Genomic DNA, 20465 nt, shown 5'->3' with positions numbered 1-20465 from the left:
GGCCCCAGGAAGGACAAGAGGATTAAACTCTCCCAAGTACTCAAATCAACAGCACTGCTTCTAAAAGTCAGAATGTGAAAATGTAAAAGATTCAGAAGCCACAAATTACTTGAACAGTGTGATACTGGGCAATTAAATTTGGAATAAGAGGCAAGATTTTAACTCTAAACTTTAATGGATTTTTAGGTGCCCCCCCCCCCCGGAGGTTAATTAAAAGAAAATGTGGGGTTTTTTTTTGGCTTGAAGTTTTTTCCAATTAACTCACATTTAACAATGGAAACTGTGTTCCAAGCTCCAAAGAGTAAAGATGACTGCCTGACCCCAAGATGCAGAAACACTAGTTAGTAGGAATAAGACACCAACTCAAGTTCATTTTAATGCAAAACAGAAAAACAAGAGTCAGAAAAGATACAAATACAGTGCTACATAAATCTTTGAAGCTAAGAATTTAGCCTGAAAAAAGACAACTTTTACTTATGTATCATTCTTTCTGAGATTTAGGCAGGGAGGGAGAGGAGGTGGAGGGGATGGGTATGTGGGTAAAGAGAATAAATTATAAAAAGAGGCAAAAGACCAAAAAAAGGGGGGGGGGAGGCGAAACCAGCAACTGTAAAGAAAGAGTAAAAAATAGTCCGTTTTGTGGGGCATACAAGCCTCATGAAGGATCTATAGCTGGAAATAAGACTAGAAAGGTGGGATGAGTTTATTTTTGCACTGCAGACCTTGGAGAACCATCTAAGGGCTTTTATGAAAGGCAAATGAACCTGGACAGGTCAATGGAAATGAGTGAAGACTTAAAGAGTACTAGAAAGAAAATCAATAGGGTTTTTTGTTAACCAGCTGAATATATAGGCATGAGGAAGAAGCTACTAGAATTGAAGACAATCTAATGTGTGTGCCAGGAAATGTACTGGTTATTACTAACCCAAGTAGAAAACACAATTATGTCATGTAACATATTGTTTTACATATGAATTGGTAAGATGAAAAATGCAAGCTAAGAAGTGCTCCTTGGGAAAGACTTACAAGGGTTTTGTTTGTTTTTTGTTTGAAGAGAAAGTTAAGGAAGAAAGTAAAGGAGAATGGGAGAGAGGGAAAGAGTAAGGAAGAAACGACAACAGCAATCAGGGTAAGAAGGAAAACGTGGAGAAGTATGAGAGAGCAATGTCAGCAGAGTGGAGTGGCTTGAAAACTGAAAAGGAGATAAAAAGGAGAGAGGTGATATCTCTAATACATTTCCTTTTTGAAAAGGGTAAGCATTATTCTATATGCAATACGGAAACATTTAAGCTTAGGTGGAAGTTGAAAGGATTCATGTTCAGTGGCTTGTTTTGGCACTGAAAACAACATAAGGTCCTGGGTAACAGTAAGAGATTGGGAACAGAGGGGGGAAAGCTTGGGAAAGTGAATAAAATGAAAACATTGTAAAGTAAGTTCAGTGGTGATCAGAAGTCAAATAAGGGCAGTCAACGAAAATAAATAAAGAGGCTGGCAACACCAGAAAAGCAGAAAGATGAAAAAATTGGTTTTAGAAATGACATTTTTGAGATTTTAGTAATCTGATCAGGTAGTAGTGTCTAAGAGAGTTAGGGAAATACAAAAGCAGACTGCTCTAAAAAGTGGGTCAGGTTCCCATTTCACATATAAAAGTAGCCAGCTTGATATCATTTTCATATTGATCAGTTCAAGTCTTTCACTTCTTCTGATCTCATTTTGGTTATTTATATGTTCTAAAAAAAAAAAAATCAACCATTTCATCAATATAGATTTACTGGTGCATAAATGTAGAAAGAATTCATCTTGTAAAATCTATCACTTATCAAAAGTGTATTACATATATACACACACTTAAAGAATAAAGTGTATGTACATCAGTGTAACCACCACTCATTGCCAGTCCCTTGAAATTCCTCCCCAATGCCATCTCTGCCATCCACAAGAGGTAACCATTTATCCAAGTTTGGAGAATCTTTCCCTTGCTTTTCTTTTTTTTTTTTTTTTTTTTTTTTTTTAATTTTTTTTCAACGTTTTTATTTATTTTTGGGACAGAGAGAGACAGAGCATGAACGGGGGAGGGGCAGAGAGAGAGGGAGACACAGAATCGGAAACAGGCTCCAGGCTCCGAGCCATCAGCCCAGAGCCTGACGCGGGGCTCGAACTCACAGACCGCGAGATCGTGACCTGGCTGAAGTCGGACGCTTAACCGACTGCGCCACCCAGGTGCCCCACCCTTGCTTTTCTTTATAGCTTCACAATCTAGTCATTTATCCCAGTCATATTTTTCAGTTTTGCCTCTTACTGAACTTCATATAAAAGAAATCACAGTCAAACATATTGTTTTTTCTTCTTTCATTTGATTTTATAACTATGATATGTGAGAAACAGAGACAGAGAGAGGGAGAGAGAGTGCATGTGTTTGTGTACCTGTAGTTCATTGTCCCTGTAGAATGGTATTCCACTACATGAACACACCACAATTTATCCAATTTACTACGATGGAGATTTAGGTTGTTTCCCATTTTGGGCTGTAATGAAAAACACTGCTTTGAACATTCTTGTAGATATCCCCCATACACATTTGCTTATGCTCTTTCTCGGGTATTTACCTAAGAGTTGAGCTGCTGGGTCATAGGATAAGCACATGTTCAGCTTTACTAGGTGATACCAAATTATTTTCCAAAATGGTTAACACCAACTCTTGGAATTGACAAAATTTTTAATGTAAACTAATAGTATCTCATGTAGTTTTAGTTTACATTTCTTTAAAGCTCGTGTAACAGGGTTTTTTTTTAATGATAAAACTAAAATTACCTTAATGGAACAGTAAAGTATAAACAGAAAACTACTGAAAGTGACACCTGGAACTGAATTAATGAAAAAAAAAAACATTAAAACTTGAGGGATAAAGTTATGCAGTATAATGATGGAAGGAAATTCACACTTAAGAAAAGTAAAAATTAATAAGCCAAATGTGAACCCAAGAAAGTTAGAAGAAGAGTATCAAAATAAGTCCAAGAAGTACAGTAAAAGGAAGAAAATAATGAAGATGAAAGCACAAATTAATGAAACAAACATTACAGGGATCAGCAAAAAGCTGAATTTTTTTATGAAACACTAAGTTGGGAGATTCACACGTTCTGATTTCAAAATTTACCACAAAACTGTAGTAATCAAAACAGTATGGTATTAGAGTAAGGACTGACAAGTAGATCATAGAGTCCAGAAATACACACACACCAATGGTCAACTGATTTTCAACAAAACGCCAAGATAATTCTATGCACTAATAGTCTCTTCAACAAACAGTGCTAGACAGCTAGATAACAACATGGAAAGGAATGAAACCCTTATCTATACCATATTAAAAAATTAGCTCAAAATGTATCAGAGACCTAAATACAAAAGCCAAAACTCCTGAAAAACTGAGGAGTAAATCTTAACCATGGATTTGGCAATGATTTTTTAAATATGTCCCCAAAACCACACTAAACAAAAGAAAAAAAAACGGATGAATTGGACGGACCTCACCAAAATTAAAAACTTTGTACATCAAAGGACATTATCAAGAAAGTGAAAGGCAACCCACAGAATAAGAGAAAATATTTGCAACTCATATTATCTGACGAAGGTCCAGAATTCAGAATATATAAAGAACTCGTACAATTCAGTAACAAAAAGACAATTGCCTCAGTCGGTTAACCAGCTTCGGCTCAGGTCATGATCTCACAGTTGGTGGGTTCAAGCCCATGTTGGGCTCTGCGCTGACAGTGTGGAGCCAGCTTGGGATTCTCTCTCCCACTCTCTGCCCCTCCCTGATTCACACTTTCTCGCTCTCTCAAAATAAATAAATAAACCTTAAAATAAATAAATAAATAAATAAATAAATAAATAAATAATGGGCAAAAACATTTCTCCCAAGATTAAATACAAATGGTCAGTAAGCACATGAAAAGATATTCAACATGACTGGCCATCAGGCAAACTCAAATCAAAACCCCGAGATAGCACTTCATATCCACTAGGATGGCTATAACAAAAACACAGACGATAACAAGCACTGGTGAGATGTGGAGAAATTTTAGCCCTTGTATATGGCTAGCAAAAATATAAAATGGTGCAAATGCTGTGGAAAACAGTTTGGTGGGTGCTTCAATAAGTTAAACATAGAATTAATTAACATATGGCCCAGCAATTCCCCTCCTGGGCATAAATGCAAAAGAAATGAAAATAGGTCCTTCTACCCAAATATTCATGGCAGTACTAGTCACAATTACCAAAGGTAGAAACAACCCAAATGTCTATCAACTGATGAATGAACAAACCAGATGTGGTACATATATACAACAGAATGTTATTCGGACATACAAAGGAAGAAAGTAGTGATGATACATGCTACAACATGAGTGATCTGAACTGAAAAACACTGGTAATAAAAGAAGCCAGACATAAATGGCCACATATTGTATGACTCCATTTATAAGAAATATTGAGAACAGGCAAATCCATAGAGACAATAAGTAGATACGAAGTTGCCAGGGGCTGGAGTTGGGGAAGAAGCGACTACTTAATGCGTACAGGGTCCCCTTCTGGAGTAGTGAAATGTTTGGGAACTATACAGTAGTGTATACTAGAGTATACAGTTGTGCAACACTGTAAATATAGTAAACGTGACCAATGGTAAATTTTATGTGTATTTTAAAAATTGAAAAATTTTAAAAAAGACTAACAAAAATTGATGAATTTCTGGCAAGACTGAGCAAAAGGCAGCACAAGCTCCCCTTAATAAGAGTGGTGGAAAAAAAAGGGATGTGACTACAAATTCTACAGACATGCAATAGCTAAAAAGATGCTATAAGGTTTTATGTCAATATTCTGTCTGCTCGTTTTATCAGTCAATGAGAGAAAGCTGAAAACTCTCAAAATTATGCTTATGTCTTTTTTTCCTTCTTGTATTATTTCTGCATTTTTTTGCTTTACATAATTTTGGGGGTCACAGTATGAGGTATCTAACATTTAGAATTAATTTTTGTATTAAACTGTATCTTTTATTAATGTGAAACAACCCAATTTATCTCTAGTAAAGCTTTTCCACTTAAAAATATGTACTAGTATTTGCACAATGTATCCTTTCCACCCTTTTACTGTCAACTTTATTTTGTAGACTGTATAGTAAAAATTTCAAAATCCAGTCCTAAATTAATTGAGACTTAGCCCATTTTATATTTAACATGGTTTACAAATATAGTAGGATTTATGTCCATCATTTTGTTTTCTGCTTATTCTGTAAATTGTTTTTGCCTGTTTCTTTCTTTCTTAGGATTTCATACTCTTCCTTATTCAATTCCCTACCCTATATGTCAAAGTTATTCCTTCTATTTCTTTTAGTTGCTACTCTTTATGTCAACATACATGTTACTTTTTACTTTAATGGTTCTGTTGGTTGGGTAGATATATCTCATAATCTTAATTTGTATTTTGCTGATGGCTGGTAGTACTGAACATCTTTTTATATGCTATTTGCCACCCATATATCCTCTTCATTACAATGTTTCTTCACATCTTCTGCCCACTTTCTAACTGGACTGCTTTTTTACTATTGGGATTTAAGAATTTTTTACTTATTTCAGTTATGAGTGCTTTGTCACATAGGTGGGCTGCTAACATTTTCTCCCACTACGTAGTCTGTCTTTTCATCTTTTTAACATGGTCGTTCATGGAGCAAATATTTTTAATTTTTTTGATTTTTTTTTCTTATATGAATTGTGTTTTGGGGGTCATGTCTAGGAACCCTTCACCAAGTCCTAAGTCTCAGAGATTTTCCTGTGTTTCCTTTTTGAAGATTTATGGCTGCAGGATTTACATTTAAATCTATTATCTATTTTGAGTTAATTTTTGCGTCATGTATGAGGTTTAGGTTAAAGTTCATTTGGTTGCCAGCACCAAATGTATACTCCGTTGTGCCAGCACCATTTGTTGTAAAGACTATCCTTCCTCCATTCTCTTTTACACATCTACCAAAAATAAATTGACCTTACTTATGTGGATTTGTTTCTAGTCTGTCCCAGTGACCTATAGGTCTGTCTGACACTACCAAACAGTCATGATTATTCTAGCTACATAATAAGTCTTGAAATCATGTACAGTAACTCTTCCCATTTTATTCTTCCTTTTTCAAAGTTGTTTTAGCTACTCTACTTCCTTTGCCTTTCCATATAAATTTTAGGATGATTTTGTCCATACCCACAAAAATACTTTGCTGAGATTCTGACAGGGCTTTTGTTAAACTTGTATAGCCATTTTGGGAAAACAGACTTCAGTACTTTGTTGAGTCTTCCAACCTATGAACAAAGTATCTCTATTAATTTAGATTTTAGATTTCTTTCATCAGCATCTTATAGTTTTCAGTATACAAGTTTTATACATTTTGTTAGTTTCATATATAAGTATTTCATTTTTTAAAGCAATTACAAATGGTATTGGTATTTTTAAAATATTTTTATTTATTTTTGACAGCATGAACAGGGGAGATGTAGACAGGGGGACAGAGAATCCAAAGTGGGCTCTGTGCAGCAGAGAGCTTGATGCAGGCTTGAACTCACAAACCATGAGATCATGACCTAAAGTCAGACACTCAACTGACTGAGCCACCCAGGTGCCCCAGTAGTGGTTTTTTTTTTGTTGTTGTTTTTGTTTTTTTTGTTTTTTTTTTTCAGTTTCTACATGTTCATTGCTGGAGTACAGAAACTGCTTTTTGTATGTTAATCTTGTGTCCTGTGATCTTGCTGGACTCACTTGTTAGTTCTACAGGGTTTTTTTTGTAGATTATTTGGGATTTTCTACAGACGTGATCATATCACAGGCAAATAGGAACAGTTTCCTCTCTCCCTTCCCAATCTGGATGTATGCCCTTTTTTTCCTTCTTATTGTGCTGCCTGAAACTTCGAACACTATGCTGAATAAGAGTAGTAAAAATGGACATCCTTGACATATTATTTCCAATAATAAGGGTATTCTTTCTTTAATCAAGTATGACATCAACTGCATGCTTTCTTTATATGTTCTTTATGAATTTGAAGAAGTTTCCCTCTATTCTTAATTTTCTGAAGGTTTTAGTAGTGAATGGTATTCAACTTTGTCAAATGCTTTTTCTACAACAACTGATATGATCATGTGACTTTTCTTCATTATCCTGTTAATATGGGTGATTACACTGGCTGATTTTCAAACACTTGAGCCAACCTTGCATTCCTGGAATAACGTCCACCTGGTCCCAGTGTATAATTTTTTATACACTGCTGAATTATATTTACTTACATTTTGTTTAAAGGTTTTTTGCACCTATTCTTATGAGAGCGATACTGGTGTACAGTTTTGTGGGGTTTTTTTGGTAATGTCTTTGATTTTGGTGGCAAAGTTAATACTAGTTTCATAAAATGAATTAGGAAGGGTTCATTCATCTTATACTTACTGGCAGAGACTGTGTACAAAAAGTATGCATTCTTCAAGCATTTGGTAGAATTCTCCAGTGAAACTATCTGGGTCTAGTTTTCATTTTAAAATTACAAATTTTCTTAAAATTTTCTTTAAAATTACAAAATTTCTTAACAGTTATGGAGCTATTCAAATTATATCATACTGTGTGAGCTGTGGCAGCTTGTGCTTTCTGAGCAGTCAGTTCATTTCATCAAAGTTGCTGACACTTACTCTTTGTTGAGAATTTCTATTTTTTCATTTATTTCAATATGTTTGCAATTGCTTGTTGAAACATTTTCTTGGTGCTGCTTTAAAATCCTGTCTTGATGTTGGCATGTCTTAATTGTCTTTTCTAATTTGAATTAAAACATTTCTGGTTCTTGATATATTTTCAATTGAAACCTGGATATTTGGGGTATTATGTTATGAGACTCTGGATCTTTTTAAATATTGTTATAGCAGGCTTTCTCTAAGAATGCTCTGATGAGGAAAGAATACAGCCTCATTACTGCCTGGCATGGGTGGTAGTCCAGATTATTCATCAGGTTTTTCTTGACCACAAGTGGGCAGGGAGGGAAGGAGGAACTCCTTGCTATTTGAAGGTGGGAGCTCATGATCCTCAATACTGCCCCAGCTAGGAAAAGTGTACAGTCACTGTTCCCCACATTACCACCACTGACACCACTGGGGAGGGGTTGCCTTGTTATGCCCGAGAAGAGTGGAAGTCTAGGTCTCTACTTGGCTTTTGCTAATCAAGGTGGTCTTTCCTGTGTATTTGGCTGGAGCCGAGCAGTTATTGCCTAAAAGTTTTTCCTCCCACTAGGCTATTCCTTTTCTAGTCCTTGGTTAAAAAGAAGATAGACTTTTCTCAGAGTTTTATTGGTCTGTGCCCGACATTTCAGGGTTGCCAACTTCTCCACACTCATTCTAGAATATATGAGGCAATAAGAAAACCCAGGATTTTTACCATCATGTTATTTAGGTCCTGAGGTCCTAAGCCAATCTACCTTCTTCTCTCAACTTTTCAGGACTCTTACATTTGTTTTATCCATAATGTCTAGGGTTTTAGCTGTACTTATTAGGAATAACAGGGAAAAGTGTATCTATTCCATCTTTCTGGAAGCAGAAGTCTATACTGCATCACTTTTAAGTTTACTTTTATATTTTCTTCAGGGTTAAGCTTGGTAAAGAGGGGCAGATTGTGTGTGCATGTGTGTGTGTGTGTTGGTGTGTAGGGTGCATGTGTGTGTTAAAAAAAAATCAGATTTTGAACTCAAAGAGATGATCCTGATTTATTTCATTCATACACTTCCCCTTGACACTACAAATATTTGGTAATTTCACTTATTTCACAAAATATTTAGGATTGGTTTTCTAGCAGAATATAAAAAAGAGCCAAGGCTTGTATACTTGCTGACTCACAAGCCAAATTGAGAAGGCACCCAATAGTTAAGAGTGAGTCAACCATAAGGAAATAAAGTGGGGAATTCATAGAAATATTGGATCAAGCCATGAAACTGGGAATCCCTGACAAGTTTATCTGAATCTCTACTATTTCCTATGGTCTTGTTTATTCTCTGTATATTTTACTCTCAGAGATAAGGATGTCAAAGTCTTCCACTATGATTATCAATAAAAAAAGGCCCGTTTTGTTCTGTTAATGTCTATTCCTCAAATTCTAACGTACCTGATATTATTATTCTTACTTTCCTTTAAAACTTCATAATCTTTTTTAAAAAGTTCATGATTTTTAACCTTTAACCTTCCCGCATCACTTTAAGTGATTTTCTTTTAGGAAGCATTTACCAACCTTTTGTTTTCTGACTCCATCTGGATTTCAGTGGGCAGAGAGGAAAAAATAACTTACTCTTTTCACTCCTAAAGAGCTCGATCATATCACAATCACCTAGAATTCCTGAACTCTACAGCATTTTAACTTTACCTGTCTCATAGCAATTTAACTACACAATTTGGGTATATTTACATACATGCTACCTCTCCATGGACTGCAGACATTTGGAGGGTAGAAAAATTTTTGTTACTTTTTTTTAAAGTTTTCCAAAGTAATTAACACATTGCCTTGTTCATAGAAGCTATATAACATATATTTTGAATTTAATCAGGAAGATTAATCTTACAGCATTATGAGGCTAGAAAATGTATCAACAATGAGATCCTAATAAACAGTCTACCAGTTTAGAAATGTACACTGACAATGGCCACCAAGAAGACGATACCCAACAGTGGCCTGCTGTGAAACTCCCCAACACAGGAATGAACAGAACTGTTTTGGTTAAGTACATGATGAAAAACTAATGACTAGTGGGAAACAACTGCAGATGGCCAATCTGGCAAATCTTAAATGGGGGGAGCTCTTTAGGAATGAAAAGAGTAAGTTATAAATAGTACCATAATCTGTAAACTCAAAAGTAGCTCATAAAATATGTGCAATTTACAAAATGAATATAGAGAAGCAAATCTTTTAGCCTAAACTTTCTAAAATTCATCTGGGCCATATTTCCTTGTAATATTTTCAAAGGTGATGAACTATAGTCGCTTTTAAATTATCTGTGGTCACTGGTGAAACCCATAATTAGAGTCAAAATATCATTGTTTACTCTGACATTGTTCTATATTACCAACTATTTAACTTGCATTCCTTAAGTGTATCTTGACTAAATGAAAGTGACTGGAGGTACACCAGAAGATACACATGTGCTATGTTCAATGGGTAATCTTTCTAGAATTAAAATACTACAAACCCACATATCAAATAATCCAGGTTTGTAAATAATAAATTTATAGCACATATTTCCATATATTTTTATGGATAGCATCACCTTCTTTTGTCTCCTTCCCTTCTGGCTCCTTGACCTCTACTGCCTTCTCTTGGAAACAGTAGAAATAAAAGCCTACAAAAGCTGAAACACTTGCCTTGTGAAGCAAGTTAAGACTGAGATCAACTGAAGCCTTCACATTAGGTCAATTTTAGTCAATTATTTTGAGAACTGGGCCCAGTGTCCACCATCTCAAAGAAAAAGGTGAAAAAAATCATAATGCCTCTCCTTTCTCATTTCAGCAAAAACCAATTATTTTTAATGACTAACCAAATGCCCACCATCATCTCCATGGAATTCTATACCTCTGACCTGTGACCAAGACCTCCACTCTTCCTTAACCTTCCCAAACCTTTCTATAAAGCCACTAAATCTGCAGCTCCAAATTCCCCTATATTGTCAACCTTTTTTCCAAACATTTGCTTTGTTTGCTTTCAATGAAACCCTGTCTTGTCTCAAACCACCACCCATGCTTTCTCAAATGGTGGTATAGGTATCTTGCTTGCTCCCCACTACTACTATGATTCCCAAACTCTCTTAGGAGACATATACACAAAAACTTGCTCCTTTAAAGTTCATGTTTCAGCTGCAACACCTATTCCCATCTTTACTGCTGTGATCTACCAGTCTTCCTCGCACCTCCCTCATTCACTGAGGAGTTTCATGCCTAGTTAAAGTCTTCCCCTTTATCCTAAACCCTATCACCCTCAAAGATTATCAACATCCCTGAGATCACTGTCCAAAACTATGTTCTTTCAGTTTTCTGACATCCTCATCTACAACAATCTATCTCTCTACTTAACCCTAGCTAACTCTTCCCATGGTCACTATCTGGGATCTAGTCATCATCTGAAACTGACCCACTTGTAGAAAACATAGTTCATGTATACCACTCTAACCATAATCTCTTCTCCTGGCAGCCTACTGATAAACCACCCTCGTAATAAGCAATCTTTGAACTCAAATGGTCTTCTAGTACCTTAACTTTCTTCTCCCCATCTATCCTCCTCTTACTATATTCTTTTTGGTTTTGGGCTTTTTTGGCCAACTTAAATTCCATGTTCCATCCTGTTAAAAAAAAAAAAAACTCTTAGGAATACCTTAAATTCCTGTTTTGCAAAATCCTAAGCCCAGAGGAACCCAAATATCTGCTTTCTCCATACTCACACTCAAGTGCAAGTAGAAAAAGTAACACAAAATGACGGATACAACTATCATTTCATGATAAACCTGAATGAGTGCACAATGTTTTTAAAATTACTTCCCACTCTTTACAAAATTCATTTCAAAATTTCTCCCTTCTCTTCAACCTGCCAAATCCTAGAACATCCTTCTCTTCACAGAAAAGCTATCAAACAAGAAGTTTTGCAACTTCTAGGTACTAAACAGCCTCCCTTGACCCTTAAAACACTCCAATCTGGCTTCTGCTTCCATCAAAGAGGTCTCCGAGACGACCAACAGAATATTGTCAATTCACATTTAACTTGACCTAACATAGCTGATCAACAGAATCCTTGAAGCATTCTCTTCTCCTGTGTGAAAGGTTGAAAAATGCTTCCCCAAAGATACCAGGTCCTAATCCTTGGAACCTGAGAAGGTTATCTTATTTGTTAAATGTGACACAATAAAAAATGTATTGATTCCTGGCACACAGCTCCTAAGATAAAACCTTTGGAATCTCTGCAGTGGTAACAGTGTCTTTTGTATGCTAACTGGATGGCTAGATGGTAGCTAAGGGCCATAGGTAACTTCAAGATGTGTCCTAGTTGCAAGGAAGACCAAAGCATGATTAGAGGGTTGGAACTTTCAGCTCCATCCCCTGACCTTCAAGGAGGAGAAGAGTGGCTGGAGAGTGAGTAAATCACCAACGTCCAATGATTTAATCAATCGTGCCTACATAGTAAAATCCTGAACAATGGGGTTTGGAGAACTTCCAGGTTGGTGTACACATTAAAGTACTTGGGAGGTGACATGCTTGGAGAGGGCATGGAAACTCTTCAAACTCCTCATCCCGTGACTTGTCCAATGCATTTCTTCCACCTGGCTATTCCTGAGTTGCACGCTTTACAATAATCCGGCAATAGTTGCTAAAGTGCTTCTCTAATCTCTGAGTCATTTCTTGCAAATTATCAAACCTGAGGTGAGGGGTTATGGGACTCCCCCCACCTCCACTTTACAGCCATTTATTCAGAACTATGGGGTGATCCAGACTGACAACAGACATCTGGAGTGTGGGCAATCTTGAAGTACTGGGCCTTCAACCGGTGGGGTCTGCATTAACTCTGGTAGTTAGTATCAGTATTGAATTGTAGAATACCCATGTAGTGTCCAGAGAATCAGAGAATTGGTTGCTATGAGGAAAAATCCCACACATTTGGTGTCATCAGTGTTGAGTAGGTAAAAACAGCTCAGGGTAAACCTTTGGCAGATGAGATTTCATGATGAGATTATCCAGATAGACCTTAAATGCCATCATAAATATCCTTACAAGGTAGAGGGAGATTAAATAGAAAGGGGGAGGCCATGTGACCACAAGAGGCAGTGACTGAAGTGGCATGGCCACAATTAAGAAATACTGGCAGCCACCAGAAGCTGAAATAGTCTCTAGAAGGAGCATGGCTCTGTCAACACCTTGATTTTGGCCTAGTAATACTGATTTCAGACTTGTGACCTCCAGAACTATAAAAGAATATAAATTTCTACTGGTTCAAGCCACTAAACTTGTGGTGATTCGTTAAATCAGCCACAAAAAACTAATACACTGTAGTTTCTCTAATAATTCACTGTCCTGGTGTGCTGAAATCAGTTCTTCTTGGGCTTTTAAGAACTAGTCATTCTCTCTACCTAGATATTAAAATAAAAAAATTATTCAAAGGCTAGGACTTCTATTCCTTTGCTCTGATGAATTTCACCCCACATCCACAGCTGTCACCACCTTGATCCAACAATCCAAATGCGTATTTTGAACTCTGATCTCTCTTCTGATTTCAAATCTAACCGCCTACATGATATTTCCATTTGGATGTTCCAAAAGCACCTCCAGTTCAACAACCAAAACCCGGTTCTTCTAAAAACTAAATCTGGTCCTTCCTCCAGTGTTCCTTGTCTCAGCAAATGATATTCTGCCTTTCAATCACCATATTAGCCTTCCCTCATTCCTTGGAATATGTAAGGCTCTCTCCTGATAGCTTCTGCATATGCATTCTCTCAGCCTACACTGCTCTGTCCAAGTTCTACTCAACCTACTTCCTTCCCTCACAATTGAGGAGCATCTGCACACCCTTCAAATCTCAGATTTCAGCTCAGCTGCAAACTTCTCAGGTGGGCTTTCCCTCACTCTCCAATCTAAACTGGGTGTCTTTATATGCTTCCATGACACCAAGTTCTCTTTACTGCATTTATCAGAGTTCTAATTGTTCACTTAGTTTTGTGATTAATGCTATTCTCCACTAGACTATGAGCTCCAAGATGTCAGGGAATGCTTATTTTATTTTCTTCACTCTATATCCTGAAAGCCTAAGCAGAGTGTCTGCTTTGGTATTTAGGAAACACCAAATAATATTTGATAAATAAATGAAAACTGAAATTTTTTGCTTCAAATATGGGTGTCCTGGAAGTCTCCTACACTTTTTACAATTAGTTACTGAGGCTATTACATGTATCTATGCTTTTTTAAAGTTTACATTATGCCAATTCACTTTTAGAAAAGACCTACCTACATTAGTACCTGTTTTCACTAATCAAAAGAAATCCAATGATCTCCATTTTTACAAAAAAGAGGCAAAAAACAAAAATAGCACTCAGCACTTGTTTTGCAGCAAGCCATTATTTTTTTTCAATATATGAAGTTTATTGTCAAATTGGTTTCCATATAACACCCAGTGCTCATCCCAAAAGGTGCCCTCCTCAATACCCATCACCCACCCCCCCCCCTCCCTCCCACCCCCCATCAACCCTCAGTTTGTTCTCAGTTTTTAAGAGTCTCTTATGCTTTGGCTCTCTTCCACTCTAACCTCTTTTTTTTTTTTTTTTTTTTTCCCTTTCCCTCCCCTATGGGTTTCTGTTAAGTTTCTCAGGATCCATATAAGAGTGAAACCATATGGTATCTGTCTTTCTCTGTATGGCTTATTTCACTTAGCATAACACTCTCCAGTTCCATCCACGTTGCTACAAAGGGCCATACTGCATTCTTTCTCATTGCCACGTAATACTCCATTGTGTATATAAACCACAATTTTTTTACCCATTCATCAGTTGATGGACATTTAGGCTCTTTCCATAATTTGGCTATTGTTGAGAGTGCTGCTGTAAACATTGGGGTACAAGTGCCCCTATTGCAGCAAGCCATTATAAAGGCAGTGCACACTCCAAGCAGGAAGAGTGCACTGCCAAGCTCCTTCCCAGGAACTACACTCAGTATCTTAGTACCAAACCACCATAGCTTTGAACTCTGCCTGTGAGCATGTGTGCATTAGCTTAATTATTCTGTGCATTTACTAGCAAGCCGTGTCCTAAGGTATCAGAAAAGCCTGAGAGAAGTTATTTAGGGGTCTGGGAATGCTCAAAAAATTGTTCCAATACACTAACGGCGATTGCTTCTTTGCTTAACATCATTTTAGCATACTAAAGGTGAAATAGTAATGTTCTTTCAGATTAGGGGGGTGGGGACCTGTAGTATGTTTTAACCCAGGTAACAGATATTTAGAGCTTCCTAAAGAAAAAAATATTTCATTGTCCAGTATTATCCATTTTATATTAAACATGGATATTTATAAATATTAAATATTTATATTAAATATGATTCAGTTCTTTTAAAACAATCATTCTTGGGGTGCCTGGGTGGTTCAGTCGGTTGAGCACCTAACATTGGCTCAGGTCATGATCTCATAGCTCGAGCCCAGAGAGTTGGGCTCACAGCTCACAGAGTTGGGCTCTGTGCTGACAGCTCATAGCCTGAAGCCTGCTTCAGATCTGTGTCTCCCTCTCTCTCTGCCCCTCCTCTGTTTGTGCTCTCTCAAAAATAAACGTTAAAAAAAAAAAAAAAAGTTCTTAAAGCAGCTCTAAAAATACATATTAATAAAGCTGATTTCTGTGTCTGGCTTGCTTGAGTACTAGCATCAGATTTACCCACTTTCAGTAACTAAAAAGTAGAGAAAATACAACACTGTTATCAGACACTGGACAGAGATTAGGTCTGCAACCTCCCAAGAAAAGGAAAACAAAGTTAAGTAAACCCTCTAACTGTCCTACCGTTCTGCCTGGGGGCCCCTTCCAGACCACTGTGTGGAAAAGGCCACACTACACAGCACAGCAGCTTCACTGAGTTGAGAAGCCACATCAGGAAGGCAAAGGTATCTAGAATCTTGAGGGTGGAGTAGAAAGAAGGGAGATAACTCAGAGCAGAAAGAACTCCAGAAATCACCATGGGGTCCTCTTGTGTCTTTGGCTGAATACTAATCTATACATGCCCAAGGCAAACTCCCCAAGTGAGGTACAGGGAACTGTTAAGATGAACAATTCCCAGAATTCACATAGAAACAGGGATAAAAATGACCACAGGCTTCTCTGAAACTGCGCGAGTCGAGACAAGGAAACTACAACTTTAAAGTTTTGACACTGACACAAATGTCAATCTAGAAATGCAAATCATTTATATTTTTCAATCTCATTCACAAATGTACAGGCATTTTCCAGAGGCTAAAAGATGGTGATTTCATAACAAATACTATTTTTCTTCTGGAAAATAGTTGTTTTTCACAAAAACATTATTCATGTTAAAAAGAAAGCTATTCATGTTAACTTGTAATTGGTTTATCATTTTGTAAATAAACAAACTTCTTAAAGTTAATTTTAGTTTCTAATAAGGTAAACTTTGATACCTATAATTCATATAAAGGCAATCTCTTTGAGATCCTCAATCATTTTTAAGAACATAAAGACATAAAGACATTTCAAGACTAAATAATTGGGAGAATCACAGCTTTAGGAGTAGTGGCCCCATTGAATTAGTGTTCCTTTGTGATGCCAAAGAGCCCAGGTGAAACTTTTTCATTACAAAATCAATTTTTTTGTAATAAATACACTGCTTTCTTGTAGTGTCAATCTGGGTAATGCATGTCTTTAAAAAGAGTTTTTCCATTCCATCTAAGTTGTTTAATTATTAGTATATATTGTTGATAATATTCCCTTTGTCTGCAGGATATGTTGTCATGTCCCTCTTTTACTTTAGATATTGGTAATTTGAGGCCTTTCTCTTTTTATAGTAACCAGTCTGGCTCCAGATAACAATTTTAATAATTTTTCCCCAAAATTATTAATTATATAAATCTTAGCCCTCAAATACTTGACACAGATGGGGTTTTTGGTGATAGCCCAGTGAGTCCTAAGACACTGTGACAATAACAATATACTGAAATATTTCAACATTCAGAAGATCTGCAGACCTGACTGAACCCATATTTATGCATAATCAATTTTATGCAATACCATTTTTACTTGAAAGAATGACTGACAACTATTAATTTGGAGTAGGGTATCTGGAAGACATTTTCTTGAAAACGAACAAAGTCAGTCAATTACCTCAAGGAAAACAAATGACAGCATTTACTGCCAATGATAAAATTCAAGGTTTCAAGTGAAAATTAAAACTCTGGAAAATTTAAACCTGTCCCTGTGAGTCTTGGCAGCTTCCCAAGATATTTCTGATAAAATAAGCAGTAGTCACGTGAACAAATGATTTCTTGATATCCTATAACGCAGCAGCTCTTTTTAAATTTTTTGGTCTCAGGACCCCATATGCTCTTTAAAATTATTGAAGATCCCAAGGGTGCCTAGGTGGCTCAGTGGGTTAAGCGTCTGACTTCAGCTCAGGTCATGATCTCACAGTTCATGAGTTCGAGCCCCACATCGAGCTCTGTGCTGACATCCCAGAGCCTGAAGCCTGCTTCGGATTTTGTGTCTCCCTTTCTCTCTGCCCCTCCCCCGCTGGTACTCTATCTCTCTCTCTCAAAAATAAACATTTAAAAAAAAATTGAAGATCCCAGACAACTTTTATTTATAATTTATATTGGTTATAGCTATTAATATGTACTACATTTGATGCTAAAATTGAACATTTAAAAACTTTAAAGCTTACTTAAATATAATAATAAAACTTATTACATGTTAACGTAACTAGCATTTTGGTGGAAAACATTTTTTCTTTTAAACACTATTGAGAAGACTGCCTCTGTTTTACATTTTTACAAATTCCTTTCTTTTTGGCTTAATTTCGGACAGCTGGATTCTCTTATGTGCTTCTGCACTCACTCTGTTGCCACATCACAGGTCTGGTCACGTGGCCTCTGGAAAACTTGAGAACAAGTATGAAAAAGGCAAATAACAACTTAGTATTATTTTTTTAATGTTTATTTATTTTTGAGAGAGAACACAATTGGGAGAGGGGCAGAGAGATGGGACTGAGGAATCTAAGCAGTCTCCATGCTGACAGCAGAGAGCCCAATACAGGGCTGGAACTCACAAACCCTGAGATCATGGCCTAAGCTGAAGTTGGACACTTAACTGAATGAGCCACCTAGGCACCCCACAACTTATTATTATTATCATTATTATAAAAAGTTTCACTTCATGGAACCCTTGAAACCCCTTCCTATATTTTCTACTGTCAAAGAAATATTAATATTAACATAAGAGATGTTAATAAACCTTAGCAGACTAAGGTATGAAAACCAATATTACAAATTTTCTTTTATTTTATAAAAGTTCTTACTCCATTAAGGACACATTTCTTTTAGAGAAAAATCTATTTTTTCAGGCTTTATTCCTAATCAGATCAAAGCACTTATCACCATGATAGTTCCCAATTGATACATGTTAACACTACTCCTGGATCCCTTATAAACATATACCTGATGTGTGAGCTCATGTATATAAATAATGATCTCTCTCACACATACACAAAATATATGGAAAGAAATATACCAAAATATTATTAGCAAGATTATGAGCAGTTTTGATCTTTTTATCTTTACTTTCCCCAATATTCTGTATGTATTTGCATTGAATTTTTAAAAAATAAACAAAAGGGCACCTGGGTGGCTCAAGTCGGTTAAGTATCCAACTCTTGATACCGGCTCAGGTCATGATCTCACAGCGGTGGGATCGAGCCCCACGTCTGGCTCTGCACTGAGCGGGGAGCCTGCTCAGGATTCTCTCTCTCCCTCTGCCCTTCCCCTCCTTGTGCGCTCTCTCTCTCTCTCTCTCTCAAAATAAATAAAAATAAACTTAAAAAAAAATAAACAAATGCCTACTCTTTTCCTCTCATTAGCACTGGATAACATTCTTTCCAAAAGGGGTGCTTCCTAACCTTAGGGAACTAGCAGGCCTTAGTAACTGCAGGGAGGCACAGAAAGAGGAGAAAATTAAAGAGAAAATGGGATGCAGTAGATCCCTTGTTAACATAGCAAAGAACTGAAACTTAGAATTCTAAGAATCTCAGATTTCCAGTAAGATGTCCTCATAAAATAATAATCCTTTCTATATATACAGTACCGGCCAAACTACGTACACCAATAAACTTGTTACAAATATTCAGCTCTCCATACCTTATGAAGTGTTTTTACTTACTCTCCTTTGATCTTACATCATCACAGAATATAGTACTTCAAAATTCATACTCTAAATGGATTTAGTAAACTTTTTTTTTTTTTTTTTAAGGAGAATGCATGCAATCTTTTTAGAGATTATCTCTATTAAAGAAAATGTCTTTTGGCCAAAAAGAATTGCAGCAAAGGGCCAATAGTACAAAGCAATGAAATACAAGGCTCTGAATTCTTCCAATTAGGGATCTCAAAACTCTACTGCTTATATAACTGGTGCCTACAATGCCACACCAAGTCATTACAGTAATATGAGTGCCACCCACCACACCATAATTAACAGGAAGAGAAAGGGAGAATGTGATGCAAAATCACAACTCATCCATGTAACTATCACAGGAGAGGCCACACAGAGCAGTGATTAAAACTCAGACTCTAAAACAGATTATCTGGGTCAGATTCTGGCCCCACCACTCTGGGCAATTTACTTAACTTTACCTGCCTCAGTTTCCCCATCTATAAAATGGAAGACAGGGTAGAATAATAACATCTACCTAAAAGGTTGTTAGAAGGATTAAATGGGTTAATTGTGAAGTGCTAGCAGACAGTAAATATTTGGTGAAAAAAAAAATAGCAAAAACCTTGAAAGTTAAAGTTCAAACACTTCAAATATAAATGATGAAACAATTCTAGAGATGCAGAAAAGCCAAATCAAGTAATTCAGAAAATTGCATACTTAATTTTCTACCTTCTTAAGAAAGTGTGTTCAGTTATCTCTTAACATAGCAGGAGCTCAAACTGCTGAAGTTCAAGTCACTTTCAGTGACTTATAGAAGAAGTTTGGCTATATGTAAAGTATCATTACGCCTATACATACTGAACAAGAAAATGTTCTGTTTTTTAAAAAAATTTTAAATGTTTTATTTATTTTTGAGAGAGAGAGAGAGAGACAGAGTGCAAGCTGGTGAGGGGCAGAGAGAGAAGGAGACACAGAGTCTGAAGCAGGCTCCAGGCTCTGAGCTGTCAGCAGAGCCCAACACGGGGCTGGAACTCACAAACTGAAAGATGGTGACCTAAGCCGAAGTCAGACGCTTAACCGGCTGGCTGAGCCACCCAGGCACCCCTGTTCTGTTTTTGAAACAAGGAAGAATTCAACAAATACAGGAATGGACAGGATACCTCAGTTGCTCTGTAGCCTACCAAAGAAAAACAAAAGGGCTGATCCTTTGTGGCAGACCTGTTCAAAGTTTAAATGAAAGAAGTAAGCAACCATGTAAAATTAAGGTTAAAACCAATTTCGTAAGGAATGGAGTGTTCCAGGCTGAGGCAGGGTAAGTACAAGTTGAAACGCAGATATCTCGTTCTGCACGAAGCACTCAATGACCAACCAGGTCAGATCAAAACGATAGGGCATTCACTTCAAGAAATTCCCACTGGCCAAATCTGGAACAATGTGAGCATCAAAAAGAATAATGACACTTAAAGCAAGCAGAAGGAAAAACAAAAAACAAAAAACTAGAGCAGAAAGCAATAAAACTAAGAACAGACAAAGAAAACA

At 36.7% G+C, this 20465-nt stretch overlaps 1 protein-coding gene across 5 annotated transcripts in view; it reads right to left on the bottom strand.

Annotated features, from left to right (window-relative positions):
- Window positions 1–20465, bottom strand: part of MAPK8 (mitogen-activated protein kinase 8) — a 98730-nt gene that overhangs the window by 61538 nt on the left and 16727 nt on the right. The gene's annotated exons all lie outside the window — the stretch shown is intronic.

The sequence above is a fragment of the Panthera leo genome, chromosome D2, assembly GCF_018350215.1.
Source record: "Panthera leo isolate Ple1 chromosome D2, P.leo_Ple1_pat1.1, whole genome shotgun sequence".
NCBI classification, from domain to species: domain Eukaryota; kingdom Metazoa; phylum Chordata; class Mammalia; order Carnivora; family Felidae; genus Panthera; species Panthera leo.
Note: the sequence above shows the minus strand (reverse complement) of the source record. Positions and strands in the feature narration are given on the sequence as shown.